The sequence below is a fragment of the Lissotriton vulgaris genome, chromosome 7, assembly GCF_964263255.1.
Source record: "Lissotriton vulgaris chromosome 7, aLisVul1.2, whole genome shotgun sequence".
In the NCBI taxonomy this organism is placed as follows: Eukaryota; Metazoa; Chordata; class Amphibia; order Caudata; family Salamandridae; genus Lissotriton; species Lissotriton vulgaris.
Window position 1 is genome coordinate 261,920,632 of NC_141695.1, and position 23,499 is coordinate 261,944,130.

Here is a 23,499-nt window from a genome sequence, read left to right on the forward strand (position 1 = left end):
GTTTTAGTGTGACTCAAGTAATGTGTGAGTGTATGAGACTTTATTTGGCCACGTGACCTGTATTGTGAGGAAAAGGTAAGTCTGTGTTAGGACTCTAGGCTTGGGAATGGTTTGATTACTTACAAGTAATCTCGTTACTTCTGCTGCTTCATCCTTACAGCATGAAGTGCATGCACAGCCAGTAGGCAGGCACCTGCTGATAACCTTAAAGAGCATACATTGGAAAGCCCATAGGTCCTACGATTAGGACCATTGGGCTTTGTTAATTTTTTAGGCCATGCTGTACAGCACCGTGGCTGCTATGCAACATGACTAAGAAATAAAAGCAATGGTGCTGCTGCAATGACATTTTGTAGACATGTGCATGCATGTGTGGCTGCTGTGCAAAACGCATGTACATGCCTAAAAAAGGCATGTTTAAATTGACCCATCCAAAGTTGATTGATAAATGAAAACAAAGTAGCACTAAAGTGCTCATTTAAAGGATAGCACAAAAGCATTGAAAAAAAATAATAATGGATAGGCTGGAGCAGGTGGTGGGGACAGTGAGAGGGAAGCAACAAGATTAAGAGAACATGGGCAAAAGAGAGCAGTGTAAAGCACAGCGAACAGAAGCACATGACTAGAGAGAGCAACTTGAGTCCAGGTTGGTGGAGAGAAGAACATGGAGTGAAAGTGAGGGGGAAGAAAAGCACATGACAAACACATCACTTTAGCATTCTCTAGATTCTAGTTCATTGAAACTATCTTCCACGAGCACCCGTAGACAATATTATGTGTTTCAAATCCTGTATTTTAAGTGATATGACTGCCGTTAGGCCCTGATTTTATATTAAAAACAGAGCTTTGGGCTATACCATTTCCCGCTAAAAGGCAACATCTCTCTCCATATGTTCCCATACATGGCGTGTCGCGCAGTTTGGTGCTTACTTTCCCTCTATGTTAAAGAACAGTAGATGTTTCAGCACTCAGGCTAATGTGCTGCATAGCAAAATACATATAAGGTCCCAAAGTCGAGACCGATTGCATTGCAAAAGCTTGTTTTTTACCCCAGTCTAGTCCTCGGCCAGACACCTATTTATTCAGCTTGTGGACATGTAGCTGGCACGCCGCGGGCATGCCAAATGTAAGCCCGTCTGCTCCAATCTCCACCGAATGTCGCATGTCGTCAGAATCCCTGTCCATTTTTCCAGTGATATGATGAACCACCCCACGTATACGCGTGAAAATCTCCTTCAGCTTATGCCTAATAATGATGGTATGATTGACTGCTGTGTAGGTTTCCTGGACATGGATTTCGGTCACTAGTTTCTGTTTAAATTGTGGATGGTGTAGCCTGCCCCAAAATGGTATTAACAGTACAAAAAGGGGTGGTAATGGACGGAGCATCTGAACCAATCAAACACTCACACCCAGTCAAAAGATCTGGACTTAATCTATCACCGTTCTTTAGCCCACTCTGCCACCCTAGTTCAGACATGGCTATATGCAAATCAGTCTGACCCTGTGCCTCATGGGAACAGTCCAGCCCGAACTGCCAAGCCATGCCTTCCCTGGACCGGAAACAAGCTTCCAAGGACCGGTTTCTGGCATTGCAGCCGTCTTCAGCCCGGCTTGCTTGAATCCAGTGGCAAAGTGAGCAAGGGACTCACGTCTGAGCATACCCTGCCACACTTATGGCGGCCAAAAGCGGTACATGAATCCGAAACCGGTCCCAGGATGCTTGTTTCCGGTCTAGGGAAGACATAACTTGGCAGTTCGGGCTGGACTGTTCCCATGAGGCACAGGGTCAGACTGATTTGCATATGGCCATGTCTGAACTGGGGTGGCGGAGTGAGCTAAAGAATGGTGATGGATTAAATCCAGATCAGTTGACTGGGGGTGAGTGTTTGATTTGCTCAAACGCTCCGTCCATCATCCCCTTTTGTATCGCTTTGTTCGCTCTAAGTTGGCAGGGTATGCTCAGACGTGAGTCCCTTGCTCACTTTGCCACTGGATTCAAGATAGCCTGGCTGATGAGGATTATGAATCCGAAACCGGTCCCAGGATGCTTGTTTCCGGTCCAGGGAAGACATGGCTTGGCAGTTCGGGATGGACTGTTCCCATGAGGCACAGGGTCATACTGATTTTCATATGGCCATGTCTGAACTGGGGTGGCGGTGTGAGCTAAAGAATGGTGATGGATTAAACCCAGAAAGACAGCATAATCCCTTAATGACAGCAGCTCCGCCATCAGAATTAGGATTTAGGTTCTGTTTCCCACATGGAAATACTGTCAGAAGATGATATTGGGGGCCCTAGCAGGAAGCCTTTCCCCCCCTAACATCCCTGCATTGTGTTGCAAGCACTGCATGGTCCATTTGTCATATGTAGAGGCAAAGTGCAGCCCCAGCTTCGAGTTTAGCATTTGGAGTTGATGAAAGCTTCACTGAGAATTAGGTGGCTTTGTGTTGGGGTTGTCATGGCTGTGTTCTTTTCTCGCTCTCTAGTGTGGTGTGTTCCTTCGATTTCTTTCGTTTCGGCACCCCCTGCAGCGCCACATAATGTGTTTGTGCTTGTTTTTGCTGGCCTAGAGGTTGTATCTGGCCTGGTGTTGCCATAGTTCGGTCCCCTTGGAAGATAGTAAGAGTGGAAAGGAGAGTAAAGACAGAAAAGACTCAGAAATAAAGAAACACATATGACTGTACTAGAACCCCCTCCCCTTCCCCCCCCCTCTCCAACCTCCTTCCTCCCCCCAGCTTTGTAGTGTAGACGTGCGACGGCAAGGTCCCCCCCCCCCGAGTCTAGTCCTATCCCTGTCCCTATACAATCAGCCTGAGGCGTATTCCTCACTACTTCCGCGCCTTGTATGTGCACTTGAGGTAACACCTTACAAGAGAAAGTTAAAGGATACGAGAGCTTCTTCTTAAGTCTTTAAGGCACGGCATGTGCTATTCTGGATCTGCAGGGTTCGTACTTGAGGTAGATTTGTTGTTCGCGGGTTTGTTGGCTCGGTCTCCTTGCCACTTGGGGAGACTTTGAGGTATCGCTTTCAAGACCCACACTTCGTCTAATGTTCTGGTTCTGCAAAGTTCGGGCTTGAGGTAGGTCCGTTGTTCTGAGGTAGGTCGGATCTTCTCCATGTTGCTCGCCTCTCTGTGGCCTTTTTCAGAGTTTCTAGGCTGTTAGCATTCATCATCCCCCTTTTCGGGACTGTCTGATGGGGCTCTTCTCTTGCCCGCCCCTGGGCTTTGGGCTTCCATGTCTTCAGGATCCGGGCCCTGAAGGTACTTTCTTAGCTCATTGGGTTCTTCGAAAACCAGTGTTTCTCTCCTGTCTGTGATCCTCATTCTTGCTGGGCCTGCGAAGCCAAAGGTTATATTGTCTTTCCGGAGTTTGTCTCTTAGTGCTAGGAAACCTATCCTGGTTTCCACTGTTTGCCTTAAGAAGTCCTGTGTGATGATGATTTTTTGTCCGCTCCATCTCAGGTTCTGGCCCTTCCTGGCGAAGGAAAAAATCGCTTCAGTGTGGTTAGCTCGGAGTGGCTTGAATATGATTGGGCGCGGTCCTCTTCCTTGCAGTGGTTCAGTTGCTAGCACCCTGTAGGCTTTATCCACCTCGAATGTCCAGTCAAATTTCAGGCCTGCCAGCTTTGGCAGGAGGTCTTCTAGTAGGGCTGCACGGGACCCTGGTGCGTCCTCTTCCCCTTTGGGGACTCCCAGAAGTCTTATGTTCACCTTTCTGCTGCGGTCGTCCTGTTCCGCCAGCAGCTCCTGCAGGTTGTTGGTTGTCTTGGCCACGTATCCCATGTCTTTGTGTGTCCTGACACTGGTATCTTCTAGGTCGCTTATTCTTTGTTACACTGCATCAATTCTGCAGTTCGTCTTGCTTTGGTCAGCTCTTATGGCGGCTAGTTCGAGTTGCATGTTGTCTATTGTCTTTTTTGTGGCTTTGGCTAGATCGTTCCCTTCTTTTATCTTCTTTAGGAGTGTGTCCAGTGTTGGTTTTTTTTTGTGGTCATTTTTCAGCTTCATCGGAGAGTCTGGGAGGTCTTTCCTGAATTTTTTGCTGTCGCTGGCGTTTTTGTCATCACGTCCCGACATAGTGTCAAAGCCCCTTCTGGCCAGGTAGGTACACAGTCTGTCATCTCTCTGTTGTGTTGCAGGGTACACTTTTGTACCTTTTGCGACTGCTGCTTCCTTGTTCGCGGGTGTATTGTCTGACCGAAATCTGCTTGGCGACCTGATTGTCCTTGTCCTTGTCTTGCCCCCGCCAGCTCTCTTGTGCATTGTTGCGCTGCTTCGCCTTGTTGGCTGAAGGCGCTCTGCTAATATCCCTCTGGCTTTGACCCCAGCTCCCTTGGCCCTTGCGCCACTTGTCCGTTTTGCCTGTAATTGTTTGTCAGTGTACTCTTGAGCTGGGACCTGCTGGCCTGCCGGCCTCCTTGATTGCCTTTGTTCCGTTATGCTCATTTGGGACTAGTGTTGCTTACTTCGGAATCAGCCTTGGTATCTGCCTGCCACAGCGCTGTTTGTTTGCGTGCTGGCAGCTTGTGCGTGCTTACCTCCTGGTTTTCCCCTGAGAGGTTTCTTCTTCTGATTCGCCCCTGCTAGCCGTTTGTACTTGTAGAGCCTCCTCGCTGCATAGACAGGAGCTTGTCTATATCTTGGTTATGGTGGCCGTCTATCCTCAGGAGCCTTCGTTTCGTTTCCGCTTTGTTCTTCTGGCTGGGTCTTCCCTCCTGCGCCTCCCGTGCTTCGTGCTGCCCAGGCTGTGGACTGGTTTTACGTGACTCTGCTCCCTTCTGGAGGCAAGAGGACCTTCCGGCTTGCCTTGCTCTGTTTCCGCTCTGCTTCGTGCTCCCCCCTGGTGTGCTCTTTTCCTCGCGACCAGCGTTCGCCCTTTCTCCTGCAAACGTGTGGTCTCTGATCGCTTGTTGTTGCTTGGTTAAAGTCCGCTCCCTACGAGAGTTCACCGGTCTGCCCTGCCTTAATGTAGGCGTGTTTGCGTCTGAAAATGGCTGCTTCCAAGGGCTGCATTCGGTTTCGTTTCCGGTCTTTTGCTCCTCCCTCGTCTCCTGGTCTGGTCACCACGACGTGAGGGGCCCGGCGAGGGTATGTGCCTCCTGGTTCTTGTTCGGGAGATGTGGGGTTGTGGGTTGCGGAGTTATGGAGCACTCTCGTTAGGGTACGGTGTGCTTCTCACCTCGCTCCTCCTGCGCACGTTCTTCTGCTCAAAATGGCCGCCTCTAGTGACTGCCTTCAGTTTCGGTTTGGTTCTTGGCTGTTTGCGCTTGTGCTCAAAAAACAAATTTACGGAGGGTCAAAGGGGAATAATTTTATGACCTGTCGACTCATGCCCCTAACAACAACTAGAAAAACACAAAAAGAGAAGACCAGGTCAAAAGGTGGTGTCCTGTCCAGTATAGCGTGCAGAAATCACACGGGCACACATGTGTAAAAGAGATAGAGAGTCTTTACTGGGCTAACGGAGTCCCATCAGACCGCCCGATGTGGCGGCATTTCATCATCTGGGGATTAGTGGTTGTATCCGGCATCACCTGGAACTACTCATGAGCAGTGCATGAGTGGAACCATCACTTATAGCCACAGTAATGCTCCAAAGGATTATATAGAAAGTAGTGCAGTGCTAATGAAAATGTGCTAATTAAAATTGACTAACCAGATTCCTAACAGTGATTAGTCTGGGTGTCAAGATTAAAAACAAGCCTGGTAGTGAGTGAATGAGACTACCATGTGGCGATGTGCAAGTGGTCGACTAGTTTCAGCTAACAGGAGTATTGCTCCAGCTTTCATCAGGACCTAAAAAAATCGTATATGAAAAGCTACTGCAACACAAGTAGTGGGTTATATATACACATGTCAAAAGGAAAATTGTTGTAACAATAACATGTGGTATCCTTAAGGGAATCATGTTTCCCTATTAACAACTTAGGAACCCCAGTGTCCACTGCTCACAGGAAAAGATCTTCTTCCTGTCAAAACAAAGAAAAAATACATTGTATTCATTCACACAAATGAAATCATATGACACCACACACAACACCCAGACAGGGGACACCTACAGAAGCAATTTGCAATCTGCCCAACCTATAAGCATATTAGCTTCATCACTAGGAGGCATTTCCTCAAAGTGAAACTCACCCAGCTTTTTGTGGGTGAAGGCCTCATCTCGCCCGGCAACTGCTCGGGAAATGGAGGCCCCGCTCTGGTGTGCAAAAGAAAAAGACACATATTAGCACAACTGTCTTATGTGTCCAGCCGAATCGCTTTGCACACACTAGCCCAGTGAAAGTATGAAAGACTCATATCCAACTCGTCAAATAAGCTCCCTCCGTCACTATCCTACCTATGGTGTTTGGTAGCATAAAACTCTGGGGGCAGGGCTAAGCCTACCAAGTTTTAAACAATATAAAGGACTGGGAGTCTGTAGTACATAATTGCCTTAAAAAGGAAAACTGAAAGTAAAGTAGTAGGAGGAACTGTAGTATAAGCTGGTGGAAGCACGAGGTCCAAAGACTCTCAATCAATGATATTATATGTGCCATGCTCGGTGGTATTACAAGCACTAGGCTGGAATGCTCCATAAGAACACTGAGCAACCAGTGTGCCAATGTTACTTAAGGATGTTGGAAGACACCACTCACTGTCAATACAGTTCATGGAAAAGAAAGAAAGCGCTGCAAAATATGGTGGTTCTTGAGGCTTACCTTTCCGTCGGTACCTCGCATCGAACTCCGAGCTGAAGGGGAGGCACCCAAAGGTCGGACCGGTTCGTTTTTAAATTGCAGTTGAATCACTCGTTGGCCAGTCAGGACATGGAGTGTGGCCATGTGATCAAAAGCCGGTTCTCTTAAGAAACGCCAATATGTGAGAGAGATGCTCACTGTTGTGGTTAAAAGCGGACTAATTAGGAGCCCTTACCGCGAGTGCTTACACTGTTCTAATCGCGCATGCGCGGAGGTGCCAAACAAAACACTATTATCTCGCGCATGCGCGAGAGCCTGTCAGTGCATCCGTGGTTGTGATACAGGATTGAATTTACAGAGCACAGAGAATGCATATAGTACAATAGTGCTAGAGATTAATTTAGCGCCTATATTCTTAGTGGAAGTACGATAATCCCTCTTTGTTTAATCAATGTAGTATAATTAACCAGCAGTGAAGTGTCACTGCATCCATAGTGAACAATATTGGGTAGATGTGGTGTATAAGACAGTAAAAAATAAAGCTGTCAATGTAAGCCAGATGCACCTGATTTAAAGAGAGTGTAAAAACCAGGTCTGGTAACATGAGAATAGGGAATTATTTGGACCCAAAAAAACTGTTGCAATTACCCATGGCAAATAGATGAGATGCCACGGTGCCAGTAGAAGCGGCCAGAAACCACTTATGAGACGGAAGGGGCCGGGTGCGACGAGCAAGAAGAGTCCATCACAATCACACTGGGAGAGCTCAATGATGTGAACCAAGATAGGTTTACATCAGGAAATAAGACCCGCAACAGAACGTTGCTCTCAATACTCAAAAAACAAATTTACGGAGGGTCAAAGGGGAATAATTTTATGACCTGTCGACTCATGCCCCTAACAACAACTAGAAAAACACAAAAAGAGAAGACCAGGTCAAAAGGTGGTGTCCTGTCCAGTATAGCGTGCAGAAATCACACGGGCACACATGTGTAAAAGAGATAGAGAGTCTTTACTGGGCTAACGGAGTCCCATCAGACCGCCCGATGTGGCGGCATTTCATCATCTGGGGATTAGTGGTTGTATCCGGCATCACCTGGAACTACTCATGAGCAGTGCATGAGTGGAACCATCACTTATAGCCACAGTAATGCTCCAAAGGATTATATAGAAAGTAGTGCAGTGCTAATGAAAATGTGCTAATTAAAATTGACTAACCAGATTCCTAACAGTGATTAGTCTGGGTGTCAAGATTAAAAACAAGCCTGGTAGTGAGTGAATGAGACTACCATGTGGCGATGTGCAAGTGGTCGACTAGTTTCAGCTAACAGGAGTATTGCTCCAGCTTTCATCAGGACCTAAAAAAATCGTATATGAAAAGCTACTGCAACACAAGTAGTGGGTTATATATACACATGTCAAAAGGAAAATTGTTGTAACAATAACATGTGGTATCCTTAAGGGAATCATGTTTCCCTATTAACAACTTAGGAACCCCAGTGTCCACTGCTCACAGGAAAAGATCTTCTTCCTGTCAAAACAAAGAAAAAATACATTGTATTCATTCACACAAATGAAATCATATGACACCACACACAACACCCAGACAGGGGACACCTACAGAAGCAATTTGCAATCTGCCCAACCTATAAGCATATTAGCTTCATCACTAGGAGGCATTTCCTCAAAGTGAAACTCACCCAGCTTTTTGTGGGTGAAGGCCTCATCTCGCCCGGCAACTGCTCGGGAAATGGAGGCCCCGCTCTGGTGTGCAAAAGAAAAAGACACATATTAGCACAACTGTCTTATGTGTCCAGCCGAATCGCTTTGCACACACTAGCCCAGTGAAAGTATGAAAGACTCATATCCAACTCGTCAAATAAGCTCCCTCCGTCACTATCCTACCTATGGTGTTTGGTAGCATAAAACTCTGGGGGCAGGGCTAAGCCTACCAAGTTTTAAACAATATAAAGGACTGGGAGTCTGTAGTACATAATTGCCTTAAAAAGGAAAACTGAAAGTAAAGTAGTAGGAGGCACTGTAGTATAAGCTGGTGGAAGCACAAGGTCCAAAGACTCTCAATCAATGATATTATATGTGCCATGCTCGGTGGTATTACAAGCACTAGGCTGGAATGCTCCATAAGAACACTGAGCAACCAGTGTGCCAATGTTACTTAAGGATGTTGGAAGACACCACTCACTGTCAATACAGTTCATGGAAAAGAAAGAAAGCGCTGCAAAATATGGTGGTTCTTGAGGCTTACCTTTCCGTCGGTACCTCGCATCGAACTCCGAGCTGAAGGGGAGGCACCCAAAGGTCGGACCGGTTCGTTTTTAAATTGCAGTTGAATCACTCGTTGGCCAGTCAGGACATGGAGTGTGGCCATGTGATCAAAAGCCGGTTCTCTTAAGAAACGCCAATATGTGAGAGAGATGCTCACTGTTGTGGTTAAAAGCGGACTAATTAGGAGCCCTTACCGCGAGTGCTTACACTGTTCTAATCGCGCATGCGCGGAGGTGCCAAACAAAACACTATTATCTCGCGCATGCGCGAGAGCCTGTCAGTGCATCCGTGGTTGTGATACAGGATTGAATTTACAGAGCACAGAGAATGCATATAGTACAATAGTGCTAGAGATTAATTTAGCGCCTATATTCTTAGTGGAAGTACGATAATCCCTCTTTGTTTAATCAATGTAGTATAATTAACCAGCAGTGAAGTGTCACTGCATCCATAGTGAACAATATTGGGTAGATGTGGTGTATAAGACAGTAAAAAATAAAGCTGTCAATGTAAGCCAGATGCACCTGATTTAAAGAGAGTGTAAAAACCAGGTCTGGTAACATGAGAATAGGGAATTATTTGGACCCAAAAAAACTGTTGCAATTACCCATGGCAAATAGATGAGATGCCACGGTGCCAGTAGAAGCGGCCAGAAACCACTTATGAGACGGAAGGGGCCGGGTGCGACGAGCAAGAAGAGTCCATCACAATCACACTGGGAGAGCTCAATGATGTGAACCAAGATAGGTTTACATCAGGAAATAAGACCCGCAACAGAACGTTGCTCTCAATACTCAAAAAACAAATTTACGGAGGGTCAAAGGGGAATAATTTTATGACCTGTCGACTCATGCCCCTAACAACAACTAGAAAAACACAAAAAGAGAAGACCAGGTCAAAAGGTGGTGTCCTGTCCAGTATAGCGTGCAGAAATCACACGGGCACACATGTGTAAAAGAGATAGAGAGTCTTTACTGGGCTAACGGAGTCCCATCAGACCGCCCGATGTGGCGGCATTTCATCATCTGGGGATTAGTGGTTGTATCCGGCATCACCTGGAACTACTCATGAGCAGTGCATGAGTGGAACCATCACTTATAGCCACAGTAATGCTCCAAAGGATTATATAGAAAGTAGTGCAGTGCTAATGAAAATGTGCTAATTAAAATTGACTAACCAGATTCCTAACAGTGATTAGTCTGGGTGTCAAGATTAAAAACAAGCCTGGTAGTGAGTGAATGAGACTACCATGTGGCGATGTGCAAGTGGTCGACTAGTTTCAGCTAACAGGAGTATTGCTCCAGCTTTCATCAGGACCTAAAAAAATCGTATATGAAAAGCTACTGCAACACAAGTAGTGGGTTATATATACACATGTCAAAAGGAAAATTGTTGTAACAATAACATGTGGTATCCTTAAGGGAATCATGTTTCCCTATTAACAACTTAGGAACCCCAGTGTCCACTGCTCACAGGAAAAGATCTTCTTCCTGTCAAAACAAAGAAAAAATACATTGTATTCATTCACACAAATGAAATCATATGACACCACACACAACACCCAGACAGGGGACACCTACAGAAGCAATTTGCAATCTGCCCAACCTATAAGCATATTAGCTTCATCACTAGGAGGCATTTCCTCAAAGTGAAACTCACCCAGCTTTTTGTGGGTGAAGGCCTCATCTCGCCCGGCAACTGCTCGGGAAATGGAGGCCCCGCTCTGGTGTGCAAAAGAAAAAGACACATATTAGCACAACTGTCTTATGTGTCCAGCCGAATCGCTTTGCACACACTAGCCCAGTGAAAGTATGAAAGACTCATATCCAACTCGTCAAATAAGCTCCCTCCGTCACTATCCTACCTATGGTGTTTGGTAGCATAAAACTCTGGGGGCAGGGCTAAGCCTACCAAGTTTTAAACAATATAAAGGACTGGGAGTCTGTAGTACATAATTGCCTTAAAAAGGAAAACTGAAAGTAAAGTAGTAGGAGGCACTGTAGTATAAGCTGGTGGAAGCACGAGGTCCAAAGACTCTCAATCAATGATATTATATGTGCCATGCTCGGTGGTATTACAAGCACTAGGCTGGAATGCTCCATAAGAACACTGAGCAACCAGTGTGCCAATGTTACTTAAGGATGTTGGAAGACACCACTCACTGTCAATACAGTTCATGGAAAAGAAAGAAAGCGCTGCAAAATATGGTGGTTCTTGAGGCTTACCTTTCCGTCGGTACCTCGCATCGAACTCCGAGCTGAAGGGGAGGCACCCAAAGGTCGGACCGGTTCGTTTTTAAATTGCAGTTGAATCACTCGTTGGCCAGTCAGGACATGGAGTGTGGCCATGTGATCAAAAGCCGGTTCTCTTAAGAAACGCCAATATGTGAGAGAGATGCTCACTGTTGTGGTTAAAAGCGGACTAATTAGGAGCCCTTACCGCGAGTGCTTACACTGTTCTAATCGCGCATGCGCGGAGGTGCCAAACAAAACACTATTATCTCGCGCATGCGCGAGAGCCTGTCAGTGCATCCGTGGTTGTGATACAGGATTGAATTTACAGAGCACAGAGAATGCATATAGTACAATAGTGCTAGAGATTAATTTAGCGCCTATATTCTTAGTGGAAGTACGATAATCCCTCTTTGTTTAATCAATGTAGTATAATTAACCAGCAGTGAAGTGTCACTGCATCCATAGTGAACAATATTGGGTAGATGTGGTGTATAAGACAGTAAAAAATAAAGCTGTCAATGTAAGCCAGATGCACCTGATTTAAAGAGAGTGTAAAAACCAGGTCTGGTAACATGAGAATAGGGAATTATTTGGACCCAAAAAAACTGTTGCAATTACCCATGGCAAATAGATGAGATGCCACGGTGCCAGTAGAAGCGGCCAGAAACCACTTATGAGACGGAAGGGGCCGGGTGCGACGAGCAAGAAGAGTCCATCACAATCACACTGGGAGAGCTCAATGATGTGAACCAAGATAGGTTTATATCAGGAAATAAGACCCGCAACAGAACGTTGCTCTCAATACTCAAAAAACAAATTTACGGAGGGTCAAAGGGGAATAATTTTATGACCTGTCGACTCATGCCCCTAACAACAACTAGAAAAACACAAAAAGAGAAGACCAGGTCAAAAGGTGGTGTCCTGTCCAGTATAGCGTGCAGAAATCACACGGGCACACATGTGTAAAAGAGATAGAGAGTCTTTACTGGGCTAACGGAGTCCCATCAGACCGCCCGATGTGGCGGCATTTCATCATCTGGGGATTAGTGGTTGTATCCGGCATCACCTGGAACTACTCATGAGCAGTGCATGAGTGGAACCATCACTTATAGCCACAGTAATGCTCCAAAGGATTATATAGAAAGTAGTGCAGTGCTAATGAAAATGTGCTAATTAAAATTGACTAACCAGATTCCTAACAGTGATTAGTCTGGGTGTCAAGATTAAAAACAAGCCTGGTAGTGAGTGAATGAGACTACCATGTGGCGATGTGCAAGTGGTCGCGCTTGTGTCCTCGTCGGTAGGTTTTCGCCCCTCTAGGTGCCGGGTTGAGGTGCCGCTGTACCTGTGCACTACCAGATGCTTTCTGTGACTTCGGTGTGCCCGTTCTGCCTAGGGTCTGTGTGCTCTGGTGGTGTCCGCTATATACTCGTCCATTTTGTGCCAGCTTTCTGTCACTTATTGAGCAATGTTTGAAGAATGGGGTCTTTTAAATAAACAACATTTAATATCTGTACTGGGCAACATTGCCCTTGCTTGATTCTGTGCAATGCCTCTCCTAGGTACGTGATTCATGTTCAATTGCATATGAGGAGTCTGCAGGCCTGACACTGGGGTCTTATAGGTAAGTTAAGTATGCCAAGTAGTGGTATGTGTGAGAAGAATCAAGCCGGGAGCTGGCAATTCCTGAAGGAGGACCCGCTGTGGTATGTTGTGCTCCGGTTTGAGTCCAGACAAGAAGCAAAGATTCAGGAATGGGCGGGGCTTTAAATAGCAGCTGCACCAAGCGGCTTCCACTGGAAACTCGTGAGACTTCACAAGAGTAATCGATCATGAGGATTTGGATGTTGGTGCACTGGCGCGTGCAGGGGCTTGTACCTCCTCTTTTAAAAACACTGTTCTCTGTCACTTATTGGACAATGTTTGTACAATGAGGCCTTTTAAAAAAACAACGCTCAAAAGCTGCACTGGGGAACATTGCCCTCTACTGACTGTGAAATGCCTGTCCCGACTCTGTAGAATACTAGGTGGGGCACATGCTGTGCGATTCCTGGTCTATTGTTTATGAGGGGTGGGCATTGGGGACTTATAGTTAAGTTAACCATGCCAAGTAGGGGTATGCCAATTTTATCGTGGTGAAATGGGGAACACAGGCGCTTTATCACAGGTTAGCAGGGTTAAAGTGCACAGAGTTCAATAGTCAGCAAGAAGAGTTAAGGCAAAAATCTAAACATACACCTGGGAAAATATGGTCATTTTCCACACATAGCATAATACTAGATCCGATTTAAAACTTTCATTTTCAACTACGGAAACTTCATCGGAGTGACTTCCAGCAGTAGTGCTAAATAAGCTAACTGATTTTTTTTTTTATAAGAAGACATCTAGTCTTACTGAAGCATCACGTCACAAAGGAAAGCCACTGCTTCTGAACACCTTAGTCAGGAAATTAGCCACAAGATGAGCAAAATGCACCCTTTGAACCTCTGAAATGAATACCTGTTCTGTAGGCAGGACCTAGAAATGGGTATACCACTATACTCCCTTTAGAATTCAGAGGAAATCCAACAGGTAGGACATGCTGTTGTGACATAGAGTCTGCTATAGGAAACCCATGGACAACCTAAGAAAGACGTCAGGTTTTCTCCCCTGTACCAAGACGAAATGGAATGTTTCAAATCTGGTTGTACACACCAGCCTCCTGGGACAGAGTGGGATCCTACCAGAAACAGTCACTGTTAGAAAGGCTAAATTACTTCAGTGTATTCACTCCGTCTTGCTAAGGCCTACATGGAAATCATCAGAAATCATACAATGGTATAAACTCAAACAGAAGAACTACACAATTTATTAGAAGACAAAAGAAAGGTTGCACTACATGACAGAATATTACCTATATCTAGGAAGAAATGATAATATTGAAGAATACCTTGCAACAAACCACATAGATATCCTCATGTAGTACACTCTATGGGGTCTATTACGATGGCGGGTGGACAAAGTCCGCCCGCCACCGTAACGGTGAACGGTACTGACCACCAGAGGTGCGGCAGTCTCGGTCTGCCCATTAGGATGCAACCACCACCCTGGCAGTCGCATCCTGCATATTTAATGTTGTGGCGGGTGGGGCTTTGTGCAGCACCCACCACAATGTCAAATATGCATGTTGTGCATTGGCATGCACATCGTGACAGGCACTCTGTGGTGCCTGTCTCCTTGTGCATGTCAAATTAGGGGGGTACCTATGGTACCCTCCAAGTGCCCCACCCCCCACCTCTCCAATACCACAGGGGCCTGCAACAGGCCCCCAAAGCCAAAAACCGCATGCCTTTCCATGGAAATGCCCAAATACGCTGACATCATAATATGGTGGGTGGTGCCTGCTAGGCACTGCCACCATATTATTGCCCAGGACCACACAGCAGGCAATCGTGATGAATGCCTGCCTGTGGTAAAATGGCTGACGGTCTTTCCATCCGCCGCTGTGCCCTCGCCATTGTAATAGGGTGGGGGGAAATGGCGTACAGGCAAGGAAAGAAGTTGTGCGGATCGCCACCGCCGGGTGGGGGGTTGTGATCTGCCCGATATCATAATGGGCGACTTAGTGCCCGATTCACAAAGGTAAAATATTTTTGAGTATGTTTACACTTTTGAGTAAGTTTACTACTTTTCTATATTCAAAAGTTTTACTTTTATAGTAACTTACACTTTTGCAGTATCTTACACTTTTGTAGTAATCAGCAGTATGTTTCGCCAACCACTTACACTGTATCAGCCTCCCATCGAAAACAAAGGTAGGTACTGCTACAAAAGTGTAAGCTATTATAAGAGTACGTTTGTGAATACTGAAAGTAGTAAACATACTCAAAAGTGTAATTTACCAAAAAAGTTCAGGTTTGTAAATAGCACTTTGCAAGTTCTGTAGTACTAAAAAGTGCAGTTTGTGATTCAGGCCCTCAGTGACTATCACTCACAAGTGTGCATGTCTGAGATTGTGTTATAACGAAGGAAGTATTGTGGGAATGGGTGAGACCCTTAAAAACGAGGAAAGCACTCTGAGACAGCAACAATAAGACCAGATGTGGAAATTGATGACACCATGATATGAGTGAAATGTGGTGTGGGTAGACTAGGTTTTAGTGTGACTCAAGTAATGTGTGAGTGTATGAGACTTTATTTGGCCACGTGACCTGTATTGTGAGGAAAAGGTAAGTCTGTGTTAGGACTCTAGGCTTGGGAATGGTTTGATTACTTACAAGTAATCTCGTTACTTCTGCTGCTTCATCCTTACAGCATGAAGTGCATGCACAGCCAGTAGGCAGGCACCTGCTGATAACCTTAAAGAGCATACATTGGAAAGCCCATAGGTCCTACGATTAGGACCAATGGGCTTTGTTAATTTTTTAGGCCATGCTGTACAGCACCGTGGCTGCTATGCAACATGACTAAGAAATAAAAGCAATGGTGCTGCTGCAATGACATTTTGTAGACATGTGCATGCATGTGTGGCTGCTGTGCAAAACGCATGTACATGCCAAAAAAAGGCATGTTTAAATTGACCCATCCAAAGTTGATTGATAAATGAAAACAAAGTAGCACTAAAGTGCTCATTTAAAGGATAGCACAAAAGCATTGAAAAAAAATAATAATGGATAGGCTGGAGCAGGTGGTGGGGACAGTGAGAGGGAAGCAACAAGATTAAGAGAACATGGGCAAAAGAGAGCAGTGTAAAGCACAGCGAACAGAAGCACATGACTAGAGAGAGCAACTTGAGTGCAGGTTGGTGGAGAGAAGAACATGGAGTGAAAGTGAGGGGGAAGAAAAGCACATGACAAACACATCACTTTAGCATTCTCTAGATTCTAGTTCATTGAAACTATCTTCCACGAGCACCCGTAGACAATATTATGTGTTTCAAATCCTGTATTTTAAGTGATATGACTGCCGTTAGGCCCTGATTTTTTATTAAAAACAGAGCTTTGGGCTATACCATTTCCTGCTAAAAGGCAACATCTCTCTCCAGATGTTCCCATACCTGGCGTGTCACGCAGTTTGGTGCTTACTTTCCCTCTATGTTAAAGAACAGTAGATGTTTCAGCACTCAGGCTAATGTGCTGCATAGCAAAATACATATAAAGTCAAGACCGATTGCATTGCAAAAGCTTGTTTTTTACCCCAGTCTAGTCCTCGGCCAGGCACCTATTTATTCAGCTTGTGGACATGTAGCTGGCACGCCGCGGGCATGCCAAATGTAAGCCCGTCTGCTCCAATCTCCACCGAATGTCGCATGTCGTCAGAATCCCTGTCCATTTTTCCAGTGATATGATGAACCACCCCACGTATACGCGTGAAAATCTGCTTCAGCTTATGCCTAATAATGATGGTATGATTGACTGCTGTGTAGGTTTCCTGGACATGGATTTCGGTCACTAGTTTCTGTTTAAATTGTGGATGGTGTAGCCTGCCCCAAAATGGTATTAACAGTACAAAAAGGGGTGGTAATGGACGGAGCATCTGAACCAATCAAACACTCACACCCAGTCAAAAGATCTGGACTTAATCCATCACCGTTCTTTAGCCCACTCTGCCACCCTAGTTCAGACATGGCTATATGCAAATCAGTCTGACCCTGTGCCTCATGGGAACAGTCCAGCCCGAACTGCCAAGCCATGCCTTCCCTGGACCGGAAACAAGCTTCCAAGGACCGGTTTCTGGCATTGCAGCCGTCTTCAGCCCGGCTTGCTTGAATCCAGTGGCAAAGTGAGCAAGGGACTCACGTCTGAGCATACCCTGCCACACTTATGGCGGCCAAAAGCGGTACATGAATCCGAAACCGGTCCCAGGATGCTTGTTTCCGGTCTAAGGAAGACATAACTTGGCAGTTCGGGCTGGACTGTTCCCATGAGGCACAGGGTCAGACTGATTTGCATATGGCCATGTCTGAACTGGGGTGGCGGAGTGAGCTAAAGAATGGTGATGGATTAAATCCAGATCAGTTGACTGGGGGTGAGTGTTTGATTTGCTCAAACGCTCCGTCCATCATCCCCTTTTGTATCGCTTTGTTCGCTCTAAGTTGGCAGGGTATGCTCAGACGTGAGTCCCTTGCTCACTTTGCCACTGGATTCAAGATAGCCTGGCTGATGAGGATTATGAATCAGAAACCGGTCCCAGGATGCTTGTTTCCGGTCCAGGGAAGACATGGCTTGGCAGTTCGGGATGGACTGTTCCCATGAGGCACAGGGTCATACTGATTTTCATATGGCCATGTCTGAACTGGGGTGGCGGTGTGAGCTAAAGAATGGTGATGGATTAAACCCAGAAAGACAGCATAATCCCTTAATGACAGCAGCTCCGCCATCAGAATTAGGATTTAGGTTCTGTTTCCCACATGGAAATACTGTCAGAAGATGATATTGGGGGCCCTAGCAGGAAGCCTTTCCCCCCTAACATCCCTGCATTGTGTTGCAAGCACTGCATGGTCCATTTGTCATATGTAGAGGCAAAGTGCAGCCCCAGCTTCGAGTTTAGCATTTGGAGTTGATGAAAGCTTCACTGAGAAGTCTACACATCGGTGGTTGAGAATCTGATGGAAGGCCACACAAAGAATTACTGTGCTACTGTGCAAATTAAAGGCATACCTTCATCTGGAGTGACAAAGCAGTGAGGCAGAGATTAATCAGGTTTCGGAGAGCAAAAAGAGTGTGCCCAAGAAACAAAATTCAAATTCAAAACAGTCATCTTACCAGAGTTGAGAAGAGAGCCATTGTGCCCCCGCTCTGGGGGAAGCAACCCCTGGAACAAGTATCAAGGGTTATTCTTGCGGAGCTGTCCATACCCTAAGTGGCCCACAACCAAAACTGCCACATGGAGGGTCAGAACAGCCCCCAAGGTATACTAAAAGCAAAGGACTCCCATGGAGCCCAAGAGTGTGGTCAAGGTTCCCTGGGCTGGCCAGGATGACCTAGAGGCAAGTACAGACCAGAGCCTTACAGATGGTATGGAGGAAGCAGGTCCTTATGGATAGTAGACAGTGTCAGAAGGAACTCCACCCTCAGCTTCAGTGAACTGCCTGGATTGAGACTTTTGATAATTTCATTGATGCAATTGAGGAAGCAGACAAAAAGATTATCAAGTACCTTAGGAATCTTACTGGTGAAGGTGTAAAACAAGTCATAACGACAATGCTGCAAGCTGATGAAATTACATACAGCCAAATCAAAGCAGCCTTTTTTTTTTAAAAGAGTTTTATATAGCGCAAATTTCAAGTTAAGTCCAGTACCAAATGTAGATTACTAAATATACAATTTCAGTCAGGAATGACAGAAGAGATTGAGACCCTCGACAAATTTGTTGAGAGACTTTATACGCTCATAAAACACTGTAAGTTCAGTTAATTTGATGATGAGGTAACTATATAAGCCTCAGAGTGCTTGATGGATGCTTGCCACATTTATTCAGATGATGAATTCTGACAAAAACTCTTAGTCTGGAGCAAGTTCTCATGGCTACTAGTGCTGAGGAACTAGCTGATCAACAAGCTGCTAATATAGCCGCTGAAGATGCACAGAATGAGTCAGTCATGAATGACGAAAAGATAAATATCCCGCCACTGGGCAGAACTGTGAAGGCTACAGAAAGCGAACCATTCTGAGAGTATATGCAAGTAGGTGCATCATGACACAAAGACAAAATGGCCACCCAAAACGTTACAGAAGCGGCTTTTGGTTCAAGCCTTTAAAGGCCAATGACTACATCAGCTGAAGCAAGTCAACACCAAACAAAGTCAATCAACATCTAAATGTTCGTCAAATTACTCTTGATATAAATATCAAGTGAAAACGAAGAATATGGTTGCAGTATGTTGATGTTTACCTCAGCATGCATATGTTGGACTGGCTGCCTGTGAGGAAAAACACCAGTGTAAGACAAATAGACAAGACAGAGCACCAAAGTCTTTCAAACATTGTCCAAAGATCACACTAGAAGTCAATGGTTATTCAATACCCTTCATTATCGATAGTGGTGCATCAATAAATATCATGCCTGAGAGAAATATAATTAACTGTCTCCTTTGCTCTGACTTATGCCATCGAAAACAAATGTGTTTACCTGGGCTTCATTGACAGCACTAAAAAGTCAAGGTTCGTTTGTAGCCACAAATAAGCTTAAAAAACGAAATTACTGGTGGGCATTCATGTACCTCGAGGTACAATGTCAAGTGAGATTTATTGAACTTCAGCACAACTGATGATATGGGACTCATATCCATGAACTATAACATGTTTACATGGGTTCCACATTAATTAGGAGGCATGTCCTACTGCTCAATGACACAGACAAATTGTCTTTCTCTTACAGGTAGTTATTAAGAAAGAACTTGAATCTTTACTCAAACACATTGAGTGTTCCACTGGTCCAACTCCATGGATTTCTCCCTTTGTGGCAGTACCCAAAAAGAACAATGAGGGAGCTGTATGTATCTGCATGCGTCAAGCAAACAAGGCAATTCAAAGAGAACTATATCCAGGTCCACCGTTATAGGAAAATTGAAGAGTGCAAAGGTATTCTCTTGCTTGAATCTGAATAAAGGATATCAACAGTTGGAACTCGAGGAGCATTGCAGGTACATTGCAAACCTTTGTACAATGTTGCTCTGTTCTATCCCAAGAGATTACGTTTTGGTATGTCATCAGCTGCAGGGCTGCATGTGGTCATTCGACTTTTCATACAGCCTGTCATGAATAATTTTCAATTGTAGTGATGACTTATTGTTTTTTGGAGCTACACAAAAGGACCATGACAAAGCTCTCACGCAAGTATGTCAGTTGCTCGCTGATGCTGTTTTAACATTGAATGCAGAGAAATGTAAGTTCCATTGACAAAGTTTTAAATTCTTTGCCCATATGTTTTCTGATGGGGGCAGGACACCCGATCTGGCTAAAGTGCAAGTGATGTCAACTTCCAGTATACCACAAGATGTATCCATGTTGCGATCATTCCTTGGCATGGCCAGCTAATGCTGTAGATACATGCAAGACTTTGCCACTGTCAGAGAGTTAAAAAACTTAATGAAAAAGACCGTTTCTTTTCTTTGGTCACATAAATGCAAACAAAGCTTCCAGAAGATCAAGCAAGCTATTGAGAACAATCCTCAAATGGTATATTTTGATCCAAATCTTCATACTGAGATTATTTATTTAGAAAGTTTTGTATAGTGCGAACATGACTCTAGAGGGTATCAGAGTGCTTTACAGAGGGATACGACACATATGAGGGGGGGCAATCGTGGCAGAATCATAGCAATAGACAAAAATAGCAATAGGTATTTGACGACATGATAGACAAAAAACAGCAATAGTTACATAACGACTTAATTGTGGCCAAAAAGAAGTAGTCAGTCGGATAAGATGAGAAAGTCATCAGCGTGATAGTAGATGAGGTGACTCAGGAACCCCACTGGACTTCATGACAGGCAAGTATTCATCAGTAGCGCTTTCATTTCCTTTTTGAAAGACACTGTTGATGGAATCAGTCTTATTTCCATTGGAACGGAGTTCCAGATTCTTGGGGTGATTCCTGAGAAGGAACGGTTGTAGTTTATTTTTATTTTTATTTGTTTGCTTGAAGTAGGAGGGTGCTGGTGCGCTTGGAGGTACAAGCACTACCGACAGCTCAAGTTTCTTTGCGAAGTCGAGAGATGTGTTGAAGTGAAGAGCTTTGTGGGTAATGCAGGAACGTTTTAGGTTTATCCTTGTTTCGAAAGATAGCCAGCTGAGAGTTTTCAGTTCCGGGGAAATGTGATTGTACTTCTTGGAGCCTGTAACGAGCCTGGCGGCCACATACGGTGCACAGACAAAATATCGAGTTTTAAATTTCGATATACAATTATATCGAAGTTTAAATATCGAAGGGACATAATATAGAAGGTAAGTAATATCGACACTCTTAATATCGATATTAGTAATATCGAAGTTTTAAATATCGATGTCAGTAATATCGAAGTAAATAATTTCGATGTTACTAATATTGATTTTGTAATACATTTTGGGTATATTATATTGTATTTATTATGTTTTATAATTTATTTTTAATGTAATTAAATTAAATGTTGTATTTTAGTACTGTAGCGGGTTGTGGGTTTATAGGGGAATAGGGTGGGGAGTAATTTAATTATGTTGAATTAATTATTAAATAGTAGGAATCATACATTAATTTTAATTAAGTGGTAATTAAATGTAATTAATTTGTTAATTAATTTAAATTAATTGATAAATTGATAAATATGTTCTGTAGCTGGTTGTGGGTTTATAGGGGAATAGGGTGGGAAGTAATTTAATTATGTTGAATTAATTATTAATTAGTAGGAATTATTAATTAATTTAATTAATTGAGAATTATTATGAATTAATTTTAATTAATTGATTAATTGATAAATATGTTCTGTAGCGGGTTATGGGTTTATAGGGGAATAGGGTGCGAAGGAATTTCATTATGTTGCATTAATTATTAATTAGTAGGAAGCATACATTAATTTTAAATAATTGGTAATTAATTTTAATTAATTGGTAATTAATTGTAAATAATTCATTAATTGATAAAAGTGTTCTGCGGCGGGTTATGTGTCTATAGGGGAATATGGTGGGAACTAATTTAAAGGTAATTAAGTAATAATGATTTAAAAATCATTGTTAATTTAATTTTATAATTGTTAATTATTTATTAATTGGTAATTAAATATTATAAAATGGTATTTTTTAATGATTATTTATAGTTACATATATTTTGCTAATCATGTTTTTAATAATTATGTATATGTATTGTAAATGGTTTATATTTATTTATTAGTTTATATTTGTATTATCAAAAAAATGCATTTTTTATAAGTATGTCATTTTAACCCCTACGCTATCCAACACTTTCCCTACTGTTGCACTCTCTGGAGTTGGAATAGTAATTGTTACCCCTATGCTATCCAACACTTTTCCTACTGTTGCACTCCCTGGAGTGGGAATAGTAATTGTTACCCCTAAGCTATCCAACACTTTCCCTACTGTTGCACTCTCTGGAGTTGGAATAGTAATTTTTACCTCTACACTATCCAACACTTTCCCTACTGTTGCACTCTCTGTAGTTTGAATAGTAATTGTTACCCCTACGCTATCCAACCCTTTCCCTACTGTAACACTCTCTGGAGTTGGAATAGTAATTGTTACCCCTACACTATCCAACACTTTTCCTACTGTTGCACTCTCTGGAGTTGGAATAGTAATTGTTACCCCTACGCTATCCAACACTTTCCCTAACGTTGCACTCTCTGGAGTGGGAATAGTAATTGTTACCCCTATGCTATCCCACACTTTCCCTACTGTTTAACTGTCTGGAGTGGGAATAGTAATTATTACCCCTACACAATCCAACACTTTCCCTACTGTTGCACTCTCTGGAGTTAGAATAGTAATGTTTACCCCTACGCTATCCAACACTTTCGCTACTGTTGCACTCTCTGGAGTTGGAATAGTAATTGTTACCCCTACGCTATCCAACACTTTCCCTACTGTTGCACTCTCTGGAGTTGGAATAGTAATTGTTACCCCTACCCTATCCAACACTTTCCCTACTGTTGCACTCTCTGGAGTTGGAATAGTAAGTTTTTAACCCTATGCTATCCAACACTTTCCCTACTGTTGCACTCTCTGGAGTGGGAATAGTAATTTATACTCATACGCTATCTAAATTGTATTTAGCTTTTTTATTAGTTTTATGTTGTTAGTAATTGTTATTTATATTATTATTTTATGTATATAAATGTATTAGTAATTAATTATATTTTTATTTGTTTATAAGTAATACAAATATTTAATTTAGAGTTATTATTAATGAAAAATATATTATGTATTATATATTTATTAATATTAATTTGTATAACATTATGTATTCATTTAAAATATTATAGTATATTTTTAAATATGTTTATTACATTTATCAGTATTATTTTATTAATATTAGACTTTTATTGTATAAAAATAAAACAATATTTTACAAAAAACGATATTTTTGTCATTCGATATTATTTTTCGATATATTTGTACTTACCTTGTTAGGGATAGGATTCTGATATTTTTACCATCGATATTTTTGTTGCGATAATTTTGTATATCGATATTTGTGTATTCAATATTTTGTCAGACATTCGCCACATACAATGGGTCTCTGGGGTGATAGACTGTACTTAGGCAGACCGCAGAGTGTTGCACTGCCATATTCCAATCGTGAGATGACTAATGCTTGTAC